This window comes from Sinocyclocheilus anshuiensis, unplaced genomic scaffold (genome assembly GCF_001515605.1).
Source record: "Sinocyclocheilus anshuiensis isolate Anshui unplaced genomic scaffold, SAMN03320099.WGS_v1.1 scaffold936, whole genome shotgun sequence".
Classification (NCBI taxonomy): domain Eukaryota; kingdom Metazoa; phylum Chordata; class Actinopteri; order Cypriniformes; family Cyprinidae; genus Sinocyclocheilus; species Sinocyclocheilus anshuiensis.
In genome coordinates, this window is record NW_015552621.1 from 985037 (window position 1) to 1000979 (window position 15943).

General features: G+C 35.7%; 2 pseudogenes; both read left to right on the top strand.

The window, feature by feature from the left end:
- Window positions 1-2381: 2381 nt before the first annotated feature.
- On the top strand, window positions 2382-3722 carry LOC107666238 (collectin-11-like; annotated as a pseudogene).
- Window positions 3723-8109: 4387 nt separating this feature from the next.
- Window positions 8110-15943, top strand: part of LOC107666239 (doublecortin domain-containing protein 2C-like) — a 14659-nt pseudogene continuing 6825 nt past the window's right edge.

Below are 15943 nucleotides of genomic sequence, written 5' to 3' on the forward strand. Positions count from 1 at the left end.
GATAATTTTGACCCATACAATGTATTTTTGGCTATTGCTACAAATATACCCCAGCGACTTAAGACTTTTGGTTTTGTGATCCAGGGTCTCATATTATATTATATTATATTATATTATATTATATTATATTATATTATATTAATTATATATTATATTATATTATATTATATTATATAAACACTTTACAATAAGGTCCCAGTTATTGTTTGTTAATGCATCAACAATGAGCAATGCAATTGTTACAGTATCTATTAATCTTTGTTAATGTTAGGTAATAAAAATGCAGTTTTTCATTGTTAGTTCATGTTAACTCACGGCCATTAAAATGATATGAAATAATATTTAATACAATTAACATACAAGTTTTGATTTTAATAATGTATTAGTACATTTCAAAATTGACTAAGATGAATAAATACATTGTTAGTTGATGTTATCTAATATAATGTTAGCAAATTACCTTATTGTAAAGTGTTACCAATAGAATAGAATAGAATAGAATAGTCTAATTGTTAATGTCATCACCATGGCAACATTTTTTTTTTTTAGCCAAGCAGCTTAGCATTTTTTAGTCAACCAAGCAATGTTCATTACATGATCAAAATGCACAGCAAACTTCACTTTTTCTTCTTTTTCCAGATGAAATTCCGGCAAATATTTACTGCCACCTTGTGCACGAACTGCAGCATTTCTGTTCTCGAGTTTTCCTCATCCTGGTTGACCTCAAATTAAATGAGTTTCTTAATAACTTCCATGTTTTCTGCTCATTTATATTGCAGTTCATTACAGTATGTGAAGATAAAGTTATTTGAAATGTGCTTTGGCATCTAAAACCTGTATATAAATAATATATATTTATTTTCCTTTCTACCTCAGCTCTTCAATACTCTCCTAACTAAAACTTGTGAATGTTGGGAATGCTTTTGATGTGTAATAGTGAGGAATGTGTTAGGAATCGTGCTGTCACTGACCCTGATGTTTCCCATGGAGTTATCAGAGAAGTGTGTTGCAGAGCAGCTCTTATCTTTGTGTTTACATGACTTGCTCACTTTCAGGCCTGTTTCTTCGAGGGTGTGTGTGAGATGAAAAATTTCAGAGAGACCACCAGTGAGCAAACTGCCATTAACTCACTTGGATCCATATAGGCTGGGTCTGCTGCATATAGTGGGCTTTGAAATTCAACACAAGGTAAGTCCATTTCATAAGAAATATGGTGTCCTGCAGGTGGCACAGACAACAACGAGACGAGTCAAATGTTACCTTTAAAGTTGGTGGTTACAGGGGACGTCACAGTGTGACTGTTTACTCTCTAGTATCGACTTTGAAATGAAGGTGGACAATGAGATCGTTTGGGAGAAAGACGGATACAAACTATTGTGTATTAGCTTTGCAAATGGAGTTGAGTATGATTGCTTGTGCTTGTATGACACAAGACCAGTTGGCTGTGGAGACATTTCTGTCACTGAATCCCCTAATAAGATTGTGTTCCATTTTATGAGCACTGAAGCCTTTGTGAATTCAATAACAGCTGCTACTGTTTTCCGATGAACATGGCATTGAAAAATGTGTTGGTACTTGATTGTGGATGAACATAAATGTTCTGTTGTGTTTCCAGTATGGGTGGAGAAAAGCTGGTGGCTTGAATGTTGGTCACTATGTTAAGTCTGACACTAATGAGGTCTGTGTATGGTCAGCACATGCCAGAAGAACCGTGCTTGGTCCAGATCATTGTCCCTGGACTCAAAGATACTACAAATAAACTACACTACATTATGTCATCTACACTAATGACACTCATTTTAATGTTATGCTCACCAAGGCTGCATTTATTAGATCAAAAACGGAGTAAAAACAATAATATTGTGAAATATCATTACAATTTAAAAGAACTATTTTAATATATTTTAAAATGTAATTTATTCCTGTGATGTAAGGCTACTGAAAATTCAGCTTTCCATCTTAAGAGATCCTGCAGAAATCGTTCTAATATGCTGATTTGGTGCTCAAGAAACATTTCTTTTTATTATCAGTTTTGAAAAGAATTGTGCTGCCCAGTGTTTGTTTAGAAAAGGTGATACTTTTTTAAGGATTCTTTCATCAGTAGAAAGTTCAACACAATTTATTTTAAATAGATTTTTTTGCAACATTATACATCTCTACTGTCACTTTTGATAAATGTAATGCATCCTTGCTGCATAAAATGTTCTTTTTTTTTTACTGACTCCGTTTGAACGGTAGTGTGTGTATATATTTTAATTTGACATATAAAGCTTTATTTAAGTTTGAAAACACTACAGAAAATCCTATAAAGAGAAAATGTGCACAGTATGCATACTATATACTGCAGCAATAGTGCTTTTTAAATACTATCCACTTACATGATGAAACCTGACTCAAGTTCTTTACAAACCTGTAAAGAAGTTTTAAGTGTTAAAAGAATTATGAAACTTTCAAACTGAGTGACCAAACAGGGAGCTGCCAAGTGTGTATACTTTAAAGGGCCCCTAAAACTTTCCTTATCTTGCTTTTAGATAGTTGAGCTCATCTGAGCCAGTGTTGACAAATCATTGTGTTTATAAATGCCTCAAAATACTGATAAACAAGGGAATCAAACTCCATTCTGAAAATTACTGCATTCTTTGGTTTATATCCATGCTTATTTTTTTAAGTTTATACATTATTTTCCAGGTCCCCCTGGAGTCAAAGGCCAAAAAGGTAGTGCTGGACGTTATGGGAAGATGGGTCCCGTTGGACTCAAAGGTAAGATTGAGAAACAAATTGCAGTTCTGAAAGTAATTAGGTTTGTTTTGTCTAACTGCTTAATAATGTAATAGACTTCTTTTTTTTTCTAGGTATAAAAGGTGATATAGGAGATCCAGGACCTAAGGGCCCAAATGGAGAGCCAGGTATAGGGCTTGCCGAAATAGAATTCAGTTCATATCAGTTGATAATTGGATTGAACTCATTAGGAACCAGTTTAATGCTTGGACTGCTCATGTGAATGGTCTTGTATTTAATTTGTCTCCTCAGGCGTCCCCTGTGAGTGCGCACCCTTACGGAAGATGATTGGTGAAATTCATTAAAAATGGTATGTCCAAAAGAAAGAATGAACCAGTTGCACTGTCTACCAATGTTTATGAGATTACAATAATGTGATGTTGTCAAGTTGATTCATAAAGTTGTTCGTTTTGATGTGCAGGGTGATTGCACATAGACAAAAGTATTTAGCCATTAGCCAGAAGCTCTTTTGTTTGACTGTCAGAATGCACTTGTGTGAACGCTGGCTGCTGCGGTGTGATTATAGAAATTCAGATCCTCATTTTTCAGCACTGCCCTCCCCCGCAGCTGTCGCTGGCATCAAAGAGACAGACAGCAAGGTCTATCTGCTGGTGAAGAAGGAAAAACGCTACAGGGACGCGGAGGTGTTTTGTCAGGGGTGAGGTGCACACCTGGCTATGCCCAAAGATGCGGCGGCTAACAGAGCCATCGCTGGCTACGTCACTGAAGCTGGCCTCAGTAGAATGTATATTGGCATTAATGACCTGGAGCGAGAAGGCCACTTTGTGTATGTGGAGCGTTCACTAATGACCACTTGCAGCAAGTGGAGGGAGGGCGAGCCAAACGAGGATTGCATCAAGATGGTGTCTTCTTGCGAGTGGATTGACGTGGCTTGTCACCTCACTATGTACTTCGTGTGTGAGTTTGACAAGAACACAATATGAGCTTCACTCCGGTATTAAAGAAGGCTGAAATTTTAGTGAAAAAGGTACAGCACTTCTATGTTTTGTCATCTTTGACAAAATTTTAAACAGTGACAGCAGTGTGACATGCTAGGCGTCATGTAAAACTGTTTAAAACAACATTTAATTATTATTATTATTATTCAAGTGCTCACCAAAGCTGCATTTATTTGATCAGTAAAAACAGATATATAGTGAAATATTATTACAATTAAAATAACTGTTTTCTAGTTTAATATATTTTAAAGGGGTCATATGATGCTGCTAAAAAGAACATTATTTTGTGTATTTGGTGTAATGAAATGTGTTTATGCGGTTTAAAGTTAAAAAAACATTATTTTCCACATACTGTACATTATTGTTTCTCCTCTATGCCCCGCCTTTTTGAAACCCGTCGATTTTTACAAAGCTCATCGGTCTGAAAAGCGAGGTGTGCTGTGATTGGCCAGCTATCCAGTGCGTTGTGATTGGCCGAATACCTCAAGCGTGTGACGGAAATGTTACGCCCCTCACCATACTGTTGATGCCGTGTCCGGCCGGAGCGACGAGACAAAAAAATTAAAACCTATTATAAACGAAGCATTCGTTGCATCCAGTGGGGACATAATTACGGATTATAATGACTTATACTGTCTTTTTACGCGTTGCGTTGCATCGCGCCGCGTAAATATAAAACCTTAAACCGCATAAACACATTTCATTACACCAAATACACAAAATAATGTTCTTTTTAGCAACATCATATGTTGATTTTAAGTCATTTTATTACCTTAACATGTTTTGAGGTAATAAATGTGGTATGAAATGCCCTATGAAATGATGTCAAAAATAAAGAAGCCCTTTGTGTCATCTCACAGTAGATTAGGATGAATTAAATTCAGTTTTTATCAATAGATGAATATACACATACAGTACATACACATAGAATACGGTACACATGCCCATATTCCTTTAATGATGATACTATACTATACCATATATAATACCACTTATTGTTTGGTTTCTTCAGAATGTATTTTTTTAATGTTCATACTAATTCTGTGTAATAGTAGTAAATATGGTAAATTATTTCTAAAGCATGACAAATACTGCAAGGATTCATTATACTGCATGTAGGGGATACCAGGGATGGTTATAACATTTTTGACATTTCTATCTGTATCTATGAGTTCTTTTAAGCCAGTGTGTTCAAAATGTGATTCAAACTAGTTACAAGTGTCTGCTATTAAATGACATAGCTATTATCTTTGCAGCACAAACAGAAAATGCATGGTTTAGTTTCAAACACAAGGAGTGAAATGTTATAATTCACCCCATAGTCCGGGTTAGTTGTAACATACCCTGGGGTGAGGTGTAACATTATGATATCCACCGGGGTGAGATGTAACATTATGCAATAAGGAGTATATATGTGTGTGTGTGTGTGTGTGAAAACTGAATAAAATTAGCAAATATGTGCCAGCTTGAACACTATTGAACACTATTTGTGTGTGTATGTGTGTGTTACATTAGCATCATGGTAATAAAACTGAATAACGTGTGTGTGTGTGTGTGTGTGTGTGTGTGTTTAAGCATGTTTGTTAATGTCAGTCATAATAATAAATAATATAATTGGCCATAATAAAATTGAACTTAAACACTGAGAGATGCCTCTCTGTGTTTGTCTTTCTCTTCCAAGACGTAAGCATACTGAAATTCAAAGAAAACATATATATATATAAAATTAGCTTGGAGTAATATATGACATGTTTCATTGATGTTACAACTAACCTCGAGTCTTGTAGCCATGAACTAGCTCACCTTACAGCTAACAGCCTAAACATTAGCACTAACAACTTGCATGAATAATATCTACACAGACACACAATAAACATAATTTAACTTGATAATTTTAACTACAAAGCAGGGACTGCCATCACAAAAATAAATGAAGTATAAAAAGTTACTTTCTTACCTCAAAATGAGTTTTTCTCCTCTAAAATCTGCAGTGTCTGGCACAGGACTCTACTACAGGTCTAAACTGAGAATGTGTGAAGTGAATTAGCCTAGGTGATTTGTAACATGTTCCTTATTTGAGACATCGGAAGTGTTACAACTGACCCGTGTTAACCATCCCCGGTCTCTCCTATTTTATGCGACTTTGGTATCAATCAATCAATCAATCAATCAATCAGTCAATCAATCAATCAATCAATGTATATCATGAGCAACCAGTTTTGTCCTAAAACACTCTTTGTCCGTTCTTAGTATTTTCGATATCTGTTTCTTAAGCACTAATACAATTCCATTACTCTTTGCAAGGTTTCATCTTTGTAATTCAGTGAGTAGGCCTACAGTATGTTAAAGTAGTGATCTGTCGCTCTCTAGTGGTCACGTGTGGCTCTACACACTGTGATTATTTGGCACTCGTTGCCGTTCTGCACTTATGTGCTAATGACAAGGTCAAGCCGTCCTGCAATTAACTATGCATGAAAATATAACAGCAGGCAGGAAATCTGATTAATGTGGGGCAAAGTGGCAATCTGTACACCTCTGTTGCATGTATAAAAGTGTTTTTCCTCATAAATCTTTAAAGATGGAAGTTGCTTAAATTTCATAATAGGTCTTTAGAATGAACCTTACAGACAAAATCAGGTGACCTGCTTGTGTAATCTGAACTGTTATTCTACACTAGCCATCACACCAAACAGACAATAGCATAAGGAACCTATCCTGCCATAAACTATATATTGAGTCCATAAATCTGCGAATCAGTTTTAAATCAGCTTGAGTGGGGAATTGTCTTTCTTAAAATATGGCAGTAAACATTTGCGTTTGACTTTTCAGTCAATGAAAAGATGTATGTAAAATAAATAATTGAAAATACAAATGTTATGTTTTATACATTTGATATAATAAACAAACAAATATAAATAAATAAATGAATAAATAAATAGGTCTACAAAATTCGTCATTCTATGCTGTAAAAAGTGATAACGTGTTACTTTGAAAAGCTATTTCTACCTGATTTAATCCATAAAAAATTGTTTTGTTGATATAAATTAATGTGTTTAAGTTGATTCAGTGATGTTAAATAATATGTTTGACTCGAATAAAACCAGTTAATTTAGATGTTTCTTTTCAATGTACGGCCCAAGGTTTTATTAAATAATATAAAATGATTTAGCTTTATTATTAATAATAATTTTAATGAATTTAATTCACCCTACAACATTCTTGTCTCTTTCATCTGATTTAGCCTACCCCTTTTTAGTTTGTGTATTTTTTTTTTCCATTCATTCACAACCATTTTTGTCCCTTTATTTCATATCGTAGGCACTTTTATTAATACTAGCATTTTGAAAAGTTTCTGGAAAAGTTCTTGAAAGGTTAAAGTTCATGGGAAGAAGACGGCGATCAAAGGTGCATGATTTCCCAACGCATTGAAAAAAAAAGGCTAACGTTAGCAGTAGGTAAGTATTTATGTCGCTCATTGCAACTGATGTTAACTTACATGTATGCTCTTGTAAAAAAAAAAAAAAAAAGTGCAACACGAGTTTCCGATAGAACGTGAAGGCTGCTAGTGAATTAATAATAACACAACAAATAAAATAAAAATGCATTTCATTATAAAGACTATTAACCCCTAAAACACAACTGGAAAAAACACGTTGACAACAATATACAGGTGCATCTCAATAAATTAGAATGTCATGGAAAAGTTAATTTCAGTAATTCAACTCAGATTGTGAAACTCGTGTATTAAATAAATTCAATGCACACAGACTGAAGTAGTTTAAGTCTTTGGTTCTTTTAATTGTGATGATTTTGGCTCACATTTAACAAAAACCCACCAATTCACTATCTCAATTACTGAAATAAATGAACTTTTCCACGACATTCTAATTTATTGAGATGCACCTGTAGATGAAATTTATATTTTTGAAACGCTGACCTACAATACACAGTCTCCGACAACAGGAGTAAGTAATACACTGATTAAAATTTAATCTATTGTTTGGCGGTTGTCGAAGATGGGCTAATTGCAATGCCTGACCTCCAGTTAGCCTACACCTTCGCGCAGACTAAAGTAGAACAAACCACATTAAAAAAAAGACAGCTATCAAAATAAAAAGTTACGACGAATTCGTATGCTATAATTGTGTTTGTTCAGAGAGAGTTGAGGGATTGTAGTATTCTTGCCATTTCTTTGCATTTTCACTCCGTTACTATGGAAACTCGTCCAAACAACTGGCTGCCTCCAGCACGCGGAAGACAACGATTCAAACAACTTTCTGTTGTGGTTAGTAAAATAGTGTTGTATTTATATATTTAATTTGGGCTTGTCAGCACCTCCCCGTGGATTACCGCGGAGTTGTTTTCGTTCATAATGTCTGGTCGGGGGTCTCTTGCGCATCCTCCAACCAAAACGGTTTTTGAGTTCAGGAACGGAGATGCTTTTTATCCCGGCCGAAAGTTTGTTATCAATCAACGCCAGTCATCCACTTTTGACAGCTTTCTGAACACTGTCACTCGAGGCATCACAGCTCATTTTGGGGCAGTGCGAAATATTTACACCCCTAACAAGGGTCACAGGGTGGTGGATCTGGAGCAGCTGGTAAATGGAGAGATATATGTGGCAGCCAGAGCAGAGAGACTGAAAAAAATGAGTAAGTTCACTCATCCTCAAGATGGTAATGTTGCAGTTATTTACAAGAGAGTAACTAAATTGCTGTGGTATTGATTTTTAGTCTTTAAAAAAGGAAACTTTATTGATTATGAAATAATGAATATGAAATCTTAGCAGCCTAACACAGGGTCTTGAGTGATAATTTGAATGTTTTTGTTAAATAGCCTATAATAATGTGTACAGAAAGTGTACATTTTAATTAAATTTTTTACATTTAACATTGCAATGCAAAACCATCAAAATAATATACTTGTTCTGTTACATTATATTGACTTTATATTTTCTTTTTCTTTGATAGTTATCGTCGCATAACAACACAGAAACCAGCAAAAAAGAAAAGTGAACCGGTAAGAGTCACAGTAGCTCATTCTTGATAGAATGATAAAACATTTTCTCAGTTTCTCAGCCCTGCTCTGGAGTTCTGTCTTCCCACAGAGTTCAGTTCTACTCCTGCTCACACACCTGTCTGTAATTTTCATGCAAACCTCAAAACCTTGATTAGCTGTTTCAGCTGTTTTTCATTAAAGTTGGAGCTAAACTCTGCAGGAATGTGAACTATAGTCAACAGTAGCATAATATAAAGCATCACAATACCAAAATACTATTAACCCATATATACAGTACTATAATACTATATAAAAACTATAATACTATGAGATATTATTGCATTTTAAAATAACTTTTCTATTTGAATGTATTTTAAAATCGAATTTATTCTTGTTATGGCAAAGCTGAATTTTCAGCAGCCATTACTCCAGTCTTAAAGGGGTCATAGGATGCTAAATGCACTTTAACAAGTTGTTTGAACTGAAATGTGTGTTGGCAGTGTGTGTACACAACCACCCTATAATGATAAAAATCCACCCAGTGTTTTTTTTTTTTAATCCGTTCAAATCTTTACCCCTTTCTCAAATCGAGACAATCTCAGATGCCTGTCTGTGTGACGTCACACAGACAGGCCCCTCCCACGATAGTTTGATTGACAGTAGTGTTTCAGCACAGACTGGACTGGTGTCTTACTTCAGACCCGCCCTGAGTGAGCTGTCATCATCAGTCCGCCATTGTTTCACCGGCGGAGCAGATGTAGACAAGAATGACCCCTAAGCGATTGAGATGTTCTGTTGTTGGATGTAATAATGAACATAGCAGTCGTCATTTACTCCCGACATCTGAGCCGCTGAAGACGCAGTGGATTGTTTGTTTTTGAAGAGAATGCGCCCCCGATCTACATAAATGCGTCTATGTTCGCGCGAATCATTTGTGATCCAGCTTCACCTCCAGAAGAAGTGAGTGTAAGGTTTTTTTTAATGAATCTTTTCAAATCGCCTTTCCTAATAATGTGCTAATTAGCAAGTTTCACGATGAATGCAGCTAAAGTAAACAGTCCCTCAGAGAGCAGCTCGGAAGAGAGGGGCGGGGTCAGCAGAGCTCATTAACATTTAAAGGAAAATGCTACAAAACGGCGTGCTCTGAAAAGAGCTGTTTTTGACAGGGTAAAAAAGGTGTTGTTTACACTACCATTGAGAAATTTTAACAAAACTATGTTACAGACTTTTCATTAAGACCCTAAAGAACTATATCAACTTGTGGAAAATGGGCATCCTATGACCCCTTTAAGTATCACATGATCTGTTTTGCATATGATTCAAATCAGGAGTCAGAAAGATGCAGGCTTTGTACTATTCCAAGTTTGGACTATTTTAAGTGACTTATTAAGCTAATAGTTTTTACAAACTTCCTTAGAGACCAACATGCAATGGACCATAATAGAGCAATAATCATAAAAATGCCCACTTAGAGTGTCTTTGCTTGAGGTTATGGCCATATATGTCACTGTCTGTCACCATTTTAGCTCCTTGTTTCCATCTGAACAACAACCATCATAGCATTTAAGACAGTTGATTGAAGAAAACCAGATGTGTAAGTGCCCTAAATGAGCAGTGGAACAGTTATTGTCTGTGATGCTCAGCGGGGTCTTGTTAATTTGTCTCCACTGCAGATCCAACCTGTGGTTCACAGCAGAATAATTGTCCCAGCTCGATGGAAGAGAATCAGTAATGAGTCGTGCATCATCAAGTGAGCCCTGCTTTTAATGTGTCCCTATTGGAAGTCTTCAATGGCAAAGCCTCAGGCTACGGCAAAGTCTAATTCTTTAAAACTGTAATACTGTCTAATGGTATAAAACCAGACCAATGTTTTTTGCTTTATTTATTATTTATTTCTAATGGCATCTGATTTCCTTGCGTTGTTAATTATCAGTGGATATTGTCTTTCTTTTGATAACAAAAATATTTGCAAGCATAAATGTATGAAGTGAGGTTTTAAGTGCCAAATTTGATTATATCTTATAGTGCTTTTACCAATGGAGATATATTGGTTCCTCCAGCCATGGTGCTGATTCCAAAACACACGCTTGCTAGCTGGGAAAATGTGTTGGCCATGGTGACCGAGAGAGTTCATCTTCGCTGTGGAGCTGTGCACAGGTAGGAGCTGCATCCATGAATGCATACTGTACAGTACATGTGTAAAACGTAAGAAAATATTGAGTGATCTCACTCTTTTCAGATTGTGCATGCTGAATGGGAGGCCTGTACGTGGATTGTATGAGCTACAGAATAACCACTATTATGTTGCTGTAGGGAAAGAGAGGTTCCGGTCTTTGCCATGTCATCTGGCTCCAAGCAAAAAAGTAATCCACAACATCACCGATGTGTAAGAAAGATTATAAGACATGATAATTGCAATGACAGTAATTAACAGATGTATAATGGCCTTTTGTTGAACTTTCTTATGGTAAACTTGGCTATCATTAACTCACCTTTTGCCATTCAAAACCTGTATGACTTTCTTTCTTTAATGGAGTACAAAAGGCAAAAGACAGAAAAGCACTATAGAAATAGTCCTCGTCTGAAGTGATATAATTGATTCTATGCATACAAACATTTGAACAAATTATACTACTGCTCAAAAGTTTTAATGTTTTTGAATGAAGTCAAAAATACAGAAGAAACAGTAATTTTATGAACTGTTATAACAAATTAATATACCTTTTTTTTTCTGTTTGGATATGTTTTGAAGAGTTATTTATTCCTGTGATGGCAAAGCCAAATTTTGAGCAGCCATTACTCAAGTCTTCACTGTCACATGATCCTTCAGGAATTCTAATATGTTGATTCAGTGCTCAAGAAACATTTATTATTATTTAAAAATGGTTGAAAACAAATAGTTGAAAACTGCGTAATACATTTTCAGGATTCTTTAATCTATAGAAAGTTCAAAAGAGCAACATTTATTTGAAATACAAAACTTTTGTAACATACTGTACATCTCTATATCTTTACTGTCACTTTTGCTGAATAAAAGGATTCATTTCTTTCAAAATAAATACATAAATAAATCTAGAAATAAAGTAAAATTAATAAACTTGTAAATGGCAAATTGAATTAACATTAAAAAAGCATTACTTACAGTTGTTACAGAATGAATAAAAAATGCCAGAACTGTCATTTTTGGTTTTAAAATATATATATTTTAATGGAAGAACGATAGCAAACAGGTTTGGAACAACCAAGAGATTTATTGATTTATTTTGGTTAAATTATTTCTTTGTTTTCCTCTTTTTTTAGGATCAACAATGGCATTCTTCCAGTACTAAAAAAAGAAAAACAAGACAAAACTTTGGTAAGGATAATGAAATAATTTCTTTAATAGATAAAATATTCATATTATAGATGCCATGAAAATGCTGGTATTGATTTTGCATTTTCAAAGACTAGGCTAATTCTTCAGAATGCAGGGATGATCACAAGCAAATGAGCTTGTTTTGGCAGTGTGGAATGCTATATTAGTCTTATTTGTTCTGTTCTTGAACGGTAATATGGAGATTAAACACAGAACAGAGCTAATGTCCCGAACTAGTTTACAAGACACAGATCTTGATCAGCATCCATCCCTTTCGTTTCAGACCGAAACCAGTCATCGAGAAAATTTCAATTTGGGCCAGATATAAATTGGTTACTGTTCATTAGTGTTGAAGATCAGATAGTTGAGAAAAATGTTACCGTCACAGGATCTCAATGTCTCCAATCAGGCTGATATGTGGCAGTGTGAGTTGGGAGTGGGTACATTCCCCTCATCTATCACTGTCTGTAGGAGGTATTGAGTTCTTCTCACCTCTCCTTTTTCAAACTGTCCCAACGCTCAGAGTTTGTGTTACTTGATCAAGTGAGAGCCGAACTCCCTCACCGGGGGAAGGCACTGAAACCCTCTCCTGTACCCACAGAATGAGGATAAATTGTTTAGTGATAGTGTGCTTGTTCACTTGATGCTTTGGGATGGTCCAGACTACTATAAGAGCTAGACCTGGCAAATAAATGATGGAGAAAAAAATACACACTTAGTGGACTGGGACTTGGAGCTCTCCAAAGTAAAGCTTGAGACATCTGGTTATTGTAAATAAGAAAAATGACGGCAAACCGTTTGCCTGTTGATGTTAGAAGGGAAAGCTCTTGTGGTTGCTCCATGTGTGTTGTTCTTTAATTGATTTCTCATGCTTCATCAGCTTCATTGAGTGGAGGAAGTCATTTGAAGAAAGTGGCCAATTATCTTTGATACAATGAAGATGGAATAGCAATCAAAGTCTCATCAAACTGTCATTAAATTCCAAGATGCAGTTCCATAATCTGTTTACATATACCTGTAATCTGTATTTGTTGAGAGGAGAACAAACACTTTTAAACAATCACGTATATTTGTTTTCCCTGCAGAGAATCTGTAATAATAATTCAAAGCTTTACTATATACACTACTGGACAAATGTTTTGATGCATTTTATTAAATTTGTTTCTTGCAGTCTTCAAAACATTTAGAGTTGGGGTTAGATCTAAAGGCTTATGTTTATATGTTTGTTAATTAATTTTATTTTATATTATGCATTTGAATTTCTTCTTTACAAAACAATGTTTAAGGACATTAAATTGACATTAAATTGGTTAAGAGCAAACTCTTCTACGTCCTTAAAGATTTCTATTTCAAATAAATGTTTTTCTTTTAAACATTCTATTTACTGAAAATTTCGGAGAAAAAAATGTACTGTGGTTTTCATTTTCAATTTTGATAATAACAAGAAATGTTACTTTCTGCACTAAATCAGAATATTTGAATGATTTCTGAAGGATCTTGTGACACTAAAGACTAGAGTAATGACTAGCGAACACTTTATATTAAAATATATTAGAAACAGTTAATTTTCAATTGTAATCAATCAAATAAATCCAGCCTTGGTGAACATACAGTAGGACACTTCTTTCAAAACATTAAAATCTTACCCCAAACCTTTGAACAGTAGTGTATATAATTGATTATATAATAATTAAATTAAATATGAATCATTTACTTAATTTTAATCATTTGCACACAAAAGTAATTTAAAACATAAAAAAAAAGAAATTCCATAATTACATTGCATGTTCTACATGCTTTCAATCCAAAGCATATTTCCCTTCATAGCATTATTTCTTCAGATCTCGTATTTACCACACGAGGGAGACAAAGACTCAGCTATGGCCTCCATCAACAACCTCCACCAAAATACCTTTCTTTTCTCTGGCCCGCTGCTTACATTATCCAATGATGTCATTCCAGTGCAAACATTTTGATAATGATATTGTATTACAGAAGAATCTTTCTCATGTTCCCCTAAAAATCAATACAGTATGCTTAAACTTATACGTTATTGTCATGTAAACTGCATGGAGTGGCCTGTGTATTATTAGAAATCTCAGTGTTTTTTTCTTCATGTGACAGAGCTGGCACTGCACCGGCAGATGAAAGCAGTAGCACAGCATTTGGTGTTTATTCTCCTACTGGCCTAACAGATGTTGAGCGAGGTGTCAGCAAAGTTGACACGGGTGGAAAAGTGCAGCAGTGACAGAGATGATCACACCCCCTTGTACTAGAGGCCACACATCCATGACTATGACATGCAGAGGCAGTAAAGCTGTTCAGACCCTCTCCGTCGCACTGTAGGGTGAAGCTGTCCCCTCATATCTCCAATGACTTGCTCATGTCAGACCTGCTGCCATCCCCACAGTGGCTTCCTGTTTTGGAAAAGCATTGGTTTCTCTAGGGGATTTGTAGAGACACCCATCCAGCTGCTCTTTGTCAGGGCTGTACTGTGTAGGCAGGGGGAGTGGTTCACAAATACAGCGGGGGGTCTTCCACGCCTGGCTTCAGAGTCATTATCACATCGCTCTAGATTGAAGTTACCATCCCCCTGCTTTTGCTGTTCTTCCATGCTTGAGTTAGTGTAAAGGACACCACAACCTGTTCTTAGGCCCTGTGTAGATCCAATATGAAGATCTGTATCAGCTGATCCCATCACAAGTGGTCAGCTGAGACACATTGCTTTTTATACCTACTATGCAAAACGTTTTAGATCCTGCATTTGGTGTTGTTCTTAAAATTATTCATCAAAACAGATGTTAATACCAGGAGTAATACTGAGCTTAGATTAGTGGAAATTGTCTTATTTGACTCCTCAAATGTACAATATAGGCCTTTTCTACATATGTTCAACCTTCCAAACTAAACTCAGACTTTCCACCTTTAAACGCCTTGGTTAAATGAGAACTAGTATCACTTAGCCAGACTTTTGACTGTCAACATAAAGTCTGGTCCACATTGCAGCTTATACTGCTATTGTAAATAGTAGAACATTGGACATGACCTGCCTCTTATTTATCGTATTTACACCTGGAAAACTGGACAGGCTCAGAACGTTTTTGACCCCGTTTAAGCCTGTATTTTGCATCGTCCACTTGCGATTGACTTGATGAAAACACATCTTAAAGGGGTCCTATTATGCTTTTTCACTTTTTGAATTTTAGTCAGTGTGTAGTGTGTATGTCTGGGCATAAAAAAGAAATGAAAACTTACAAATCTCAAAGTCCACTCCAAAGGGAGATATTTCGTTTTTTAAAAATCCCTTTTCAAGAACTACAACGAACGGCTCGTTTGGACTTTTCCGGGTTTTGTGATGTCACAAAGCGGCCCATTAGAATATCATTAAAATAATTCCCGCCTATGGAAATTCGAATGGTTGGGGGGTGGGGAGGGGCGAGGTCGTGGTTCGAACGCTTGGTTGAGTGCATCAGACAAGATGACGAAGAAGAAGTGCTGCTGTAGCCTCAAGTTTTCGCAAGTTATTACACATTCACCTGAATAATTATGTATGTAAATATGTATGTTACAATTATGAAAACGTTTTTATAATAAATTGCTGACAGTACAATACTGAACAATGATGTAATCTGCAGAATTTACACTTCAATTATGAGACTACAGTGTTTCCCATACATTGAGTGCGGGTGTTATTATATCACTGTATTTCTGAAGGAAACCGATGTCATTTTCATTTAATCTTGCATGTAATCAGTGTTCGAACTATACCGTGTACTTTGGGGGAGCCCACTTGTTTTCTTTTTTATATAAGGGGGGGGGGGTGTTCGTGCGCGGGCCTCAAAAGAGACCTTAC